The sequence below is a fragment of the Syngnathus scovelli genome, unplaced genomic scaffold (genome assembly GCF_024217435.2).
Source record: "Syngnathus scovelli strain Florida unplaced genomic scaffold, RoL_Ssco_1.2 HiC_scaffold_58, whole genome shotgun sequence".
Classification (NCBI taxonomy): domain Eukaryota; kingdom Metazoa; phylum Chordata; class Actinopteri; order Syngnathiformes; family Syngnathidae; genus Syngnathus; species Syngnathus scovelli.
In genome coordinates, this window is record NW_026061639.1 from 97,759 (window position 1) to 110,000 (window position 12,242).

Sequence of the window (12,242 nt, forward strand, 5' to 3'; positions counted from 1 at the left end):
CTTACGGCGGAAGAGCCGATGGCACTTAGAAAATATTCGTTAAACTTGAACGGACCTCCAGGGGAAGAGGCCGAATTTTCGCTTGTTCAGGCCGACCGGAGGAACCGGCCGAGTCGGACACCTTACGGCGGAAGAGCCGATGGCACTTAGAAAATATTCGTTAAACTTGACAGGACCTCCAGGGGAAGAGGCCGAATTTTCGCTCGTTCAGGCCGACCGGAGGAACCGGCCGAGTCGGACACCTTACGGCGGAAGAGCCGATGGCACTTAGAAAATATTCGTTAAACTTGACAGGACCTCCAGGGGAAGAGGCCGAATTTTCGCTCGTTCAGGCCGACCGGAGGAACCGGCCGAGTCGGACACATTACGGCGGAAGAGCCGATGGCACTTAGAAAATATTCGTTAAACTTGACAGGACCTCCAGGGGAAGAGGCCGAATTTTCGCTCGTTCAGGCCGACCGGAGGAACCGGCCGGGTCGGACACCTTACGGCGGAAGAGCCGATGGCACTTAGAAAATATTCGCCAAAATGTTCCGGACCTCCAGGGGAAGAGGCCGAATTTTCACTTGTTCAGGCCGACCGGAGGAACCGGCCGGGTCGGACACGTTACGGCGGAACAGCCGTTGGCACTTAGAAAATATTCGTCAAAGTCGTCCGGACCTCCAGGGGAAGAGGCCGAATTTTCGCTCGTTCGGGCCGACCGGAGGAACCGGCCGGGTCGGACACGTTACGGCGCAACAGCCGTTCGCACTTAGAAAATATTCGCCAAAGTCGTCCGGACCTCCAGGGGAAGAGGCCGAATTTTCGCTCGTTCGGGCCGACCGGAGGAACCAGCCGGGTCGGACACTTTACGGCGCAACAGCCGTTGGCACTTTGAAAATATTCGCCAAAATGTTCCGGACCTCCAGGGGAAGAGGCCGAATTTTCGCTCGTTCGGGCCGACCGGAGGAACCGGCCGGGTCGGACACGTTACGGCGCAACAGCCGTTGGCACTTTGAAAATATTCGCCAAAATGTTCCGGACCTCCAGGGGAAGAGGCCGAATTTTCGCTCGTTCGGGCCGACCGGAGGAACCGGCCGGGTCGGACACGTTACGGCGCAACAGCCGTTGGCACTTTGAAAATATTCGCCAAAATGTTCCGGACCTCCAGGGGAAGAGGCCGAATTTTCGCTCGTTCGGGCCGACCGGAGGAACCGGCCGGGTCGGACACGTTACGGCGCAACAGCCGTTGGCACTTTGAAAATATTCGCCAAAATGTTCCGGACCTCCAGGGGAAGAGGCCGAATTTTCGCTCGTTCGGGCCGACCGGAGGAACCGGCCGAGTCGGACACCTTACGGCGGAAGAGCCGATGGCACTTAGAAAATATTCGTTAAACTTGACAGGACCTCCAGGGGAAGAGGCCGAATTTTCGCTCGTTCGGGCCGACCGGAGGAACCAGCCGGGTCGGACACGTTACGGCGCAACAGCCGTTCGCACTTAGAAAATATTCGTTAAACTTGACAGGACCTCCAGAGGAAGAGGCCGAATTTTTGCTCGTTCAGGCCGACCGGAGGAACCGGCCGAGTCGGACACCTTACGGCGGAAGAGCCGATGGCACTTTGAAAATATTCGCCAAAATGTTCCGGACCTCCAGGGGAAGAGGCCGAATTTTCGCTCGTTCGGGCCGACCGGAGGAACCGGCCGGGTCGGACACGTTACGGCGGAACAGCCGTTGGCACTTTGAAAATATTCGCCAAAATGTTCCGGACCTCCAGGGGAAGAGGCCGAATTTTCGCTCGTTCGGGGCGACCGGAGGAACCAGCCGGGTCGGACACTTTACGGCGCAACAGCCGTTGGCACTTAGAAAATATTCGCCAAAATGTTCCGGACCTCCAGGGGAAGAGGCCGAATTTTCGCTCGTTCGGGCCGACCGGAGGAACCAGCCGGGTCGGACACTTTACGGCGGAACAGCCGTTGGCACTTTGAAAATATTCGCCAAAATGTTCCGGACCTCCAGGGGAAGAGGCCGAATTTTCGCTCGTTCGGGCCGACCGGAGGAACCAGCCGGGTCGGACACGTTACGGCGCAACAGCCGTTGGCACTTTGAAAATATTCGCCAAAATGTTCCGGACCTCCAGGGGAAGAGGCCGAATTTTCGCTCGTTCGGGCCGACCGGAGGAACCAGCCGGGTCGGACACGTTACGGCGGAACAGCCGTTGGCACTTTGAAAATATTCGCCAAAATGTTCCGGACCTCCAGGGGAAGAGGCCGAATTTTCGCTTGTTCAAGCCGACCGGAGGAACCAGCCGGGTCGGACACGTTACGGCGCAACAGCCGTTGGCACTTTGAAAATATTCGCCAAAATGTTCCGGACCTCCAGGGGAAGAGGCCGAATTTTCGCTCGTTCTGGCCGACCGGGAGAACCAGCCGGGTCGGACACGTTACGGCGCAACAGCCGTTGGCACTTAGAAAATATTCGCCAAAGTCGTCCGGACCTCCAGGGGAAGAGGCCGAATTTTCGCTCGTTCGGGCCGACCGGAGGAACCAGCCGGGTCGGACACTTTACGGCGGAACAGCCGTTGGCACTTTGAAAATATTCGCCAAAATGTTCCGGACCTCCAGGGGAAGAGGCCGAATTTTCGCTCGTTCGGGCCGACCGGAGGAACCAGCCGAGGCGGACACTTTACGGCGGTTGAGCCGTTGGCACTTAGAAATTATTCAGACTTCCATCAAACACACATCGGCCTTTTGCCGTCACTGCCCGGGATGGGCACCGTGGTAGCTCGGACAGTTCGTGTGACAGCTTCCGCTGGCACTTAGAAAATTTTTAAAATGAAAATAAACAGTTCTGCACATACGTGCCGACTATATTTTGCGAAAGGGGGGTAAAGTGATGAGTACACTAAGTGGGGGGACCAAGTACATAAAGCCTACCCCTGGTACCTCAGAGAGGCCGAATTTTCGAATTCTGAGGCCGAGCTGGGGAACCAGACGAGGCGGACACTTTTCCGAGAGAGAGCCGATGGCACTTAGAAAATTTTCGGCTAAGTCGGCAGGACTTCCAGAGCGAGAGGCCGAATATTCGTCAACTGTGGCCGACCGGGGAACCAGCGAAGGCGGATAGGCGGTCACGGAGGTCCCGCCGGCTGGTCCGCGGGCCAATTTGGGTCCCGTAATTTAGCGGTCGCGGTCCGGAATCCACGCCGGCCGGGGAACCAGCGCAAGCGGATAGGCGGTCACGGAGGTCCCGCCGGCTGGTCCGCGGGCCAATTTGGGTCCCGTAATTTAGCGGTCGCGGTCCGGAATCCACGCCGGCCGGGGAACCAGCGCAGGCGGATAGGCGGTCACGGAGGTCCCGCCGGCTGGTCCGCGGGCCAATTTTGGTCCCGTAAGTGAGCGGCCGCGGCCCGGAATACACGCCGACCGGGGAACCAGCGAAGGCGGATAGGCGGTCACGGAGGTCCCGCCGGCTGGTCCGCGGGCCAATTGGGGTCCCGTAAATTAGCGGTCGCGGCCCGGAATTCGCGCCGGCCGGGGAACCAGCGCAGGCGCATAGGCGGTCACGGAGGTCCCGCCGGCTGGTCCGCGGGCCAATCGGGGTCCCGTAAGTTAGCGGTCGCGGCCCGGAATTCGCGCCGGCCGGGGAACCAGCGCAGGCGGATAGGCGGTCACGGAGGTCCCGCCGGCTGGTCCGCGGGCCAATCGGGGTCCCGTAAGTTAGCGGTCGCGGCCCGGAATTCGCGCCGGCCGGGGAACCAGCGCAGGCGGATAGGCGGTCACGGAGGTCCCGCCGGCTGGTCCGCGGGCCAATCGGGGTCCCGTAAGTTAGCGGTCGCGGCCCGGAATTCGCGCCGGCCGGGGAACCAGCGCGGGCGGATAGGCGGTCACGGAGGTCCCGCCGGCTGGTCCGCGGGGGGAACTGCGCCCTCTGGCGGACACGCCATTGTAAATGAATGGGGTTTGGCACTTAGTGCATTTTTCGCCGAAGCCGACGAGCGCTCCGGGCGAGGAGGCCGGATTCTCGCCATCCGTGGCCGGCCGGGGAACCGGCCAAGGCGGATAGGCGGTCACGGGGGTCCCGCCGGCTGGTCCGCGGGCCAATTGGGGTCCCGTAAGTTAGCGGTCGCGGCCCGGAATCCGCGCCGGCCAGCAGCCACCGGGAGGCGGGTAGGCTGTCACGGAGGTCCCGCCAGCTGGTCCGCGGGCCAATTAGGGTCCCGTAAGTGAGCGGTCGCGGCCCGGAATCCACGCCGGCCAGCAGCCACCGCCAGGCGGGTAGGCTGTCACGGAGGTCCCGCCAGCTGGTCCGCGGGCCATTTAGGGTCCCGTAAGTAAGCGGTCGCGGCCCGGAATGCACGCCGGCCAGGAGGCACCGGCAGGCGGATAGGCTGTCACGGAGGTCCCGCCAGCTGGTCCGCGGGCCATTTAGGGTCCCGTAAGTTAGCGGTCGCGGCCCGGAATGCACGCCGGCCAGCAGCCACCGGCAGGCGGATAGGCTGTCACGGAGGTCCCGCCAGCTGGTCCGCGGGCCATTTAGGGTCCCGTAAGTTAGCGGTCGCGGCCCGGAATCCACGCCGGCCAGGAGGCACCGGCAGGCGGATAGGCGGTCACGGAGGTCCCGCCGGCTGGTCGGCTGGCCAATTACCTCCAGCCGAGCGGATATGAACTTTATAAGCACCTTGGACGAAGCCTTATTCGACTTCCAGCACCTCGGCTTAGCATTTTCCACGGCCCGCTGATCTTACAGAAGACGTCCAGCCGGTTCTCCGGGTGCTTTCCTCATCACGTTTTAAGCCGGCCGAGGCTTCCAGCACCTCGGCCGGGCCTTTCCCACGGCCCGCTGAGCTTCCAGGGGACCTCCAGCCGGTTCTCCCGGTGCCTCGCGCCTCGCTTTGCGAGCCGGCCGAGGCTTCCGGCACCCCGGCTAAGCTTTCTCCACGGCCCGCTGAGCTTCCGAGGGACCTCCAGCCGGTTCTCCCGGTGCCTCGCGCCTCGCTTTGTGAGCCGGCCGAGGCTTCCAGCACCCCGGCTAAGCTTTCTCCACGGCCCGCTGAGCTTCCAGGGGACCTCCAGCCGGTTCTCCCGGTGCCTCGCGCCTCGCTTTGTGAGACGGCCGAGGCTTCCAGCACCTCGGCTGAGCGTTTCCCACGGCCCGCTGAGCTTCCAGGGGACCTCCAGCCGGTTCTCCGCGCGCTTTCCTCCTCACTTTTAAGCCGGCCGAGGCTTCCAGCACCTCGGCCGAGCGTTTCCCACGGCCCGCTGAGCTTCCAGGGGACCTCCAGCCGGTTCTCCCGGTGCCTCGCGCCTCGCTTTGCGAGCCGGCCGAGGCTTCCAGCACCTCGGCTGAGCGTTTTCGGCGGCCCGTTGCTCTCCCGGAGGTCGCAACGGGGAGTTACCTCCCTCTCGCGGACACGGCGAGTAAATACACCGCCTCTCGCACTTGGCGCACACTCACTCGCATTGCTACGCCTCCCGTGGCACTTTAAGCGGCCGAACGGCGGGAGTAACTGCGACTCTCCTAAGGTATGCTCACTTGACTATTTATTCATGTATTTATTTATTTTTGACGGTTCGCGGAGGCGATGACGCTCCGCGCGGGTAAACGGCGGGAGTAACTGTGACTCTCTTAAGGTAGGCTCACTTGACATTTATTTATTCATGTATTTATTTATTTTTGACGGTTCGCGGAGGCGATGACGCTCCGCGCGGGTAAACGGCGGGAGTAACTGTGACTCTCTTAAGGTAGGCTCACTTGACATTTATTTATTTATGTATTTATTTATTTTTGACGGTTCGCGGAGGCGATGACGCTCCGCGCGGGTAAACGGCGGGAGTAACTGTGACTCTCTTAAGGTAGGCTCACTTGACATTTATTTTGGCGGTTCGCGGAGGCGCCGGGAGGCCGTGCGCGCGCGCGCAGAGCGGCCGAATAACGCTCCGCCGGCCCCGGGTGATTACCGAGAGGCTCCCCGGCCTCGCGGAGCTCCGACGCTCCTCCGCGGGACCTCCGGCGGCCGGCGCGCTCGCGCACCACCCCCCGGCACCGCCGGGAGGCCGTGCGCGCGCGCGCAGAGCGGCCGAATAACGCTCCGCCGGCCCCGGGTGATTACCGAGAGGCTCCCCGGCCTCGCGGAGCTCCGACGCTCCTCCGCGGGACCTCCGGCGGCCGGCGCGCTCGCGCACCACCCCCCGGCACCGCCGGGAGGCCGTGCGCGCGCGCGCAGAGCGGCCGAATAACGCTCCGCCGGCCCCGGGTGATTACCGAGAGGCTCCCCGGCCTCGCGGAGCTCCGACGCTCCTCCGCGGGACCTCCGGCGGCCGGCGCGCTCGCGCACCACCCCCCGGCACCGCCGGGAGGCCGTGCGCGCGCGCGCAGAGCGGCCGAATAACGCTCCGCCGGCCCCGGGTGATTACCGAGAGGCTCCCCGGCCTCGCGGAGCTCCGACGCTCCTCCGCGGGACCTCCGGCGGCCGGCGCGCTCGCGCACCACCCCCCGGCACCGCCGGGAGGCCGTGCGCGCGCGCGCAGAGCGGCCGAATAACGCTCCGCCGGCCCCGGGTGATTACCGAGAGGCTCCCCGGCCTCGCGGAGCTCCGACGCTCCTCCGCGGGACCTCCGGCGGCCGGCGCGCTCGCGCACCACCCCCCGGCACCGCCGGGAGGCCGTGCGCGCGCGCGCAGAGCGGCCGAATAACGCTCCGCCGGCCCCGGGTGATTACCGAGAGGCTCCCCGGCCTCGCGGAGCTCCGACGCTCCTCCGCGGGACCTCCGGCGGCCGGCGCGCTCGCGCACCACCCCCCGGCACCGCCGGGAGGCCGTGCGCGCGCGCGCAGAGCGGCCGAATAACGCTCCGCCGGCCCCGGGTGATTACCGAGAGGCTCCCCGGCCTCGCGGAGCTCCGACGCTCCTCCGCGGGACCTCCGGCGGCCGGCGCGCTCGCGCACCACCCCCCGGCACCGCCGGGAGGCCGTGCGCGCGCGCGCAGAGCGGCCGAATAACGCTCCGCCGGCCCCGGGTGATTACCGAGAGGCTCCCCGGCCTCGCGGAGCTCCGACGCTCCTCCGCGGGACCTCCGGCGGCCGGCGCGCTCGCGCACCACCCCCCGGCACCGCCGGGAGGCCGTGCGCGCGCGCGCAGAGCGGCCGAATAACGCTCCGCCGGCCCCGGGTGATTACCGAGAGGCTCCCCGGCCTCGCGGAGCTCCGACGCTCCTCCGCGGGACCTCCGGCGGCCGGCGCGCTCGCGCACCACCCCCCGGCACCGCCGGGAGGCCGTGCGCGCGCGCGCAGAGCGGCCGAATAACGCTCCGCCGGCCCCGGGTGATTACCGAGAGGCTCCCCGGCCTCGCGGAGCTCCGACGCTCCTCCGCGGGACCTCCGGCGGCCGGCGCGCTCGCGCACCACCCCCCGGCACCGCCGGGAGGCCGTGCGCGCGCGCGCAGAGCGGCCGAATAACGCTCCGCCGGCCCCGGGTGATTACCGAGAGGCTCCCCGGCCTCGCGGAGCTCCGACGCTCCTCCGCGGGACCTCCGGCGGCCGGCGCGCTCGCGCACCACCCCCCGGCACCGCCGGGAGGCCGTGCGCGCGCGCGCAGAGCGGCCGAATAACGCTCCGCCGGCCCCGGGTGATTACCGAGAGGCTCCCCGGCCTCGCGGAGCTCCGACGCTCCTCCGCGGGACCTCCGGCGGCCGGCGCGCTCGCGCACCACCCCCCGGCACCGCCGGGAGGCCGTGCGCGCGCGCGCAGAGCGGCCGAATAACGCTCCGCCGGCCCCGGGTGATTACCGAGAGGCTCCCCGGCCTCGCGGAGCTCCGACGCTCCTCCGCGGGACCTCCGGCGGCCGGCGCGCTCGCGCACCACCCCCCGGCACCGCCGGGAGGCCGTGCGCGCGCGCGCAGAGCGGCCGAATAACGCTCCGCCGGCCCCGGGTGATTACCGAGAGGCTCCCCGGCCTCGCGGAGCTCCGACGCTCCTCCGCGGGACCTCCGGCGGCCGGCGCGCTCGCGCACCACCCCCCGGCACCGCCGGGAGGCCGTGCTCGCGCGCCAAGTGGCCGAAAATAGCTCCAAGCCCAGCGGATCGGCTGCTTGGAAGCACCGCGCCGTCCGGCTCCACCTGGTACCTCGCACGGCTCTCATCTCCCCCCCGCACGGACTTCCGAGCGCTCGGGGAGACGCTCGGAAGCTGCCCGTGCCGTCGCGGCGGGGAATTGCCTCCCTCTGGCGGACGCGGCGAGTAAAAACACCACCTCTCGCACTTTGCGCACACTTACTTGCGTGGGTCCGCTTCCGATGACACTTTGAGCGGCCGAACGGCGGGAGTAACTACGACTCTCTTAAGGTAGGCTCACTTGACATTTATTCATGTATTTATTTATTTTTGACGGTTCGCGGAGGCGATGACGCTCCGCGCGGGTAAACGGCGGGAGTAGCTGTGACTCTCTTAAGGTAGCCTGACTCGACGTCTTTTTCAACGGTGGCTGGAGGACCCAGGCGGTTCTCGGGGGTGCGTCGCTCCTCACTTTTGACGCCCGAGGAGGCTCCCGGCACCTCGGCTACGCGTTTTCGGCGGCCCGCTGAGCTTCCAGAAGACCTCCAGCCGGTTCTCCCGGTGCTTTCCTCCTCACGTTTTAAGCCGGCCGAGGCTTCCGGCACCCCGGCTGAGCTTTTTCCCACGGCCCGCTGAGCTTCCAGGGGACCTCCGGCCGGTTCTCCGCGCGCTTTCCTCCTCACTTTTAAGCCGGCCGAGGCTCCAGGCACCTCGGCTAAGCGTTTTGAACGGCCCGCTGAGCTTCCAGGGGACCTCCAGCCGGTTCTCCGCGCGCCCCCCTCCCAACTTTTTAAGCCGGCCGAGGCTCCAGGCACCCCGGCCAAGCCTTTCCCACGGCCCGCTGAGCTTCCAGGGGACATCCAGCCGGTTCTCCGCGCGCCCCCCTCCTAACTCGACGCCCGAGGAGGCTCCAGGCACCCCGGCTGAGCCTTTTCGGCGGCCCGCTGATCTCCCGGAGGTCGCAACGGGGAATTGCCTCCCTCTCGCGGACACGGCGCGTAAATGCACCGCCTCTCGCACTTGGCGCACACTCACTCGCATCGCTACGCCTCCCGCGGCACTTTAAGCGACCGGGACCACCGCGAGCGCGGGCGATGACTAAGAGGCTCCCCGGCCGGCCTCGCGGAGCTCCGACGCTCCCCCGCGGGACTTCCGGCGGCCGGCCGGAGCCTCGGCACGGCTGCCGCACTCCCTAATAACACCCCGCGGGCCCCCGCGAGCCGAACGCTCGCTGCCGCGGGCGACCCGTGGTACCCCACGTGCCGAGGCGGACGCGTGACGGCGCGGGAGCCCTCGGCACTATATCACGGTCACGCATGTAGTCAAATCGTGTAAAATCACCGTTAGTTTATTCACAATATACGTAATAATTAAATACATATCAACACCGCGTATATTATTAATAAACATATGTATGTATTTATTTAATAATTAAATAAATATTAACATCGCGTATAATCATGCGGGCTCCGGGGGAAGGGGCCGATTTTTCGCCGTTCGTGGCCGACCGGGGAACCGGCGAAGGCGGACGCATCGCGGCGCGAGAGCCGTTGGCACTTTGGAAAAAAATAAAATAAAATTCGCCGACCGGGCTCCGGGGAAGAGGCCGATTTTTCGCCGTTCGTGGCCGACTTGGGAACCGGCGAAGGCGGACGCATCGCGGCGCGAGAGCCGTTGGCACTTTGAAAAAAAAAAAAAAAAAAAAAAAAAAATTCGCCCACCGGGCTCCGGGGGAAGAGGCCGGCTTTTCGCCGTTCGCGGCCGACCGGGGAACCGGCGAAGGCGGACGCGCTCTCCAACGAGCCCCGCCGGCCGGAGGAAGTGCGCCCTCTGGCGGACACGCCGTTGTAAATGAATGGGGTTTGGCACTTAGTGCATTTTTCGCCCAAGTCGAAGCGCGCTCCGGGCGAGGAGGCCGGATTCTCGCCACCCGTGGCCGGCCGGGGAACCGGCCAAGGCGGATAGGCTTTCACGGAGGTCCCGCCGGCTGGTCCGCGGGCCGATTAGGGTCCCGCGAGTGAGCGGTGGCGGTCCGGAATCCAGGCCGGCCAGGAGGCACCGCCAGGCGGATAGGCTTTCACGGAGGTCCCGCCGGCTGGTCCGCGGGCCGATTAGGGTCCCGCGAGTGAGCGGTGGCGGTCCGGAATCCAGGCCGGCCAGGAGGCACCGCCAGGCGGATAGGCTTTCACGGAGGTCCCGCCGGCTGGTCCGCGGGCCGATTAGGGTCCCGCGAGTGAGCGGTGGCGGTCCGGAATCCAGGCCGGCCAGGAGGCACCGCCAGGCGGATAGGCTTTCACGGAGGACCCGCCGGCTGGTCCGCGGGCCGTTTAGGGTCCCGCGAGTGAGCGGTCGCGGTCCGGAATCCAGGCCGGCCAGGAGGCACCGCCAGGCGGATAGGCTTTCACGGAGGACCCGCCGGCTGGTCCGCGGGCCGATTAGGGTCCCGCGAGTGAGCGGTGGCGGTCCGGAATCCAGGCCGGCCAGGAGGCACCGCCAGGCGGATACACTCTCTAACGAGCCCCGCCGGCTGGTCCGCCGGGGGAAGTGCGCCCTCTGGCGGACACGCCGTTGTAAATGAATGGGGTTTGGCACTTAGTGCATTTTTCGACCAGCGGCAACGCAGGCTGACGGGCGGCCGCTTCCGCGGGCCGGCACTACTCTACGGAGGCGCTAGCCGCCTCCGGTGGGGGCCGTGTGATCTCGCTGGATGCCCGAGGACCTTCCGCCAGGCCCGGCCCCAGCTTTTGCGCGCGCCCGGTCCTATTACCTGGTGGAAGCTGGAGGCCGGGGCTCGGCAGCTCGCTGCCCGGGGGACCTTCCGCGAGGCCCGGCCGCAGCTTTTACGCACGGCCGCTGCTATTCTCTGGCTCCGGCTTCGTCCCGGAGGGTGCTTGGGGAACGGCGGCGCACACCGCGAACGGCCGGTGGCGGTCGGCTGGTGGCGGTCGGGGGTGGCGCTTGGGGATGGCGCTTGGGGATGGTGGCGGTCGGCTGGTGGCGGTCGGCTGGTGGCGGTCGCCTTGTGGCGGTCGGGGGTGGCGCTTGGGGATGGTGGCTGTCGCCTTGTGGCGGTCGCCTTGTGGCGGTCGGGGGGTGGCGGTCGGGGATGGCGCTTGGGGATGGTGGCGGTCGGCTGGTGGCGGTCGGCTGGTGGCGGTCGGGGGTGGCGCTTGGGGATGGTGGCTGTCGCCTTGTGGCGGTCGGCTGGTGGCGGTCGGCTGGTGGCGGTCGGGGGTGGCGCTTGGGGATGGTGGCTGTCGCCTTGTGGCGGTCGGCTGGTGGCGGTCGCCTTGTGGCGGTCGGGGGGTGGCGGTCGGGGATGGCGCTTGGGGATGGTGGCTGTCACCTTGTGGCGGTCGGCTGGTGGCGGTCGGCTGGTGGCGGTCGCCTTGTGGCGGTCGGGGGGTGGCGGTCGGGGATGGCGCTTGGGGATGGTGGCGGTCGGCTGGTGGCGGTCGGCTGGTGGCGGTCGGCTGGTGGCGGTCGGGGGTGGCGCTTGGCGATGGTGGCTGTCGCCTTGTGGCGGTCGCCTTGTGGCGGTCGGGGGGTGGCGGTCGGGGATGGCGCTTGGGGATGGTGGCGGTCGGCTGGTGGCGGTCGGCTGGTGGCGGTCGGCTGGTGGCGGTCGGGGGTGGCGCTTGGCGATGGTGGCTGTCGCCTTGTGGCGGTCGCCTTGTGGCGGTCGGGGGGTGGCGGTCGGGGATGGCGCTTGGGGATGGTGGCGGTCGGCTGGTGGCGGTCGGCTGGTGGCGGTCGGGGGTGGCGCTTGGGGATGGTGGCTGTCGCCTTGTGGCGGTCGGCTGGTGGCGGTCGCCTTGTGGCGGTCGGGGGGTGGCGGTCGGGGATGGCGCTTGGGGATGGTGGCTGTCGCCTTGTGGCGGTCGGCTGGTGGCGGTCGCCTTGTGGCGGTCGGGGGTGGCGCTTGGGGATGGTGGCTGTCGCCTTGTGGCGGTCGGCTGGTGGCGGTCGCCTTGTGGCGGTCGGGGGGTGGCGGTCGGGGATGGCGCTTGGGGATGGTGGCTGTCGCCTTGTGGCGGTCGGCTGGTGGCGGTCGCCTTGTGGCGGTCGGGGGGTGGCGGTCGGGGATGGCGCTTGGGGATGGTGGCTGTCGCCTTGTGGCGGTCGGCTGGTGGCGGTCGCCTTGTGGCGGTCGGGGGTGGCGCTTGGGGATGGTGGCTGTCGCCTTGTGGCGGTCGGCTGGTGGCGGTCGCCTTG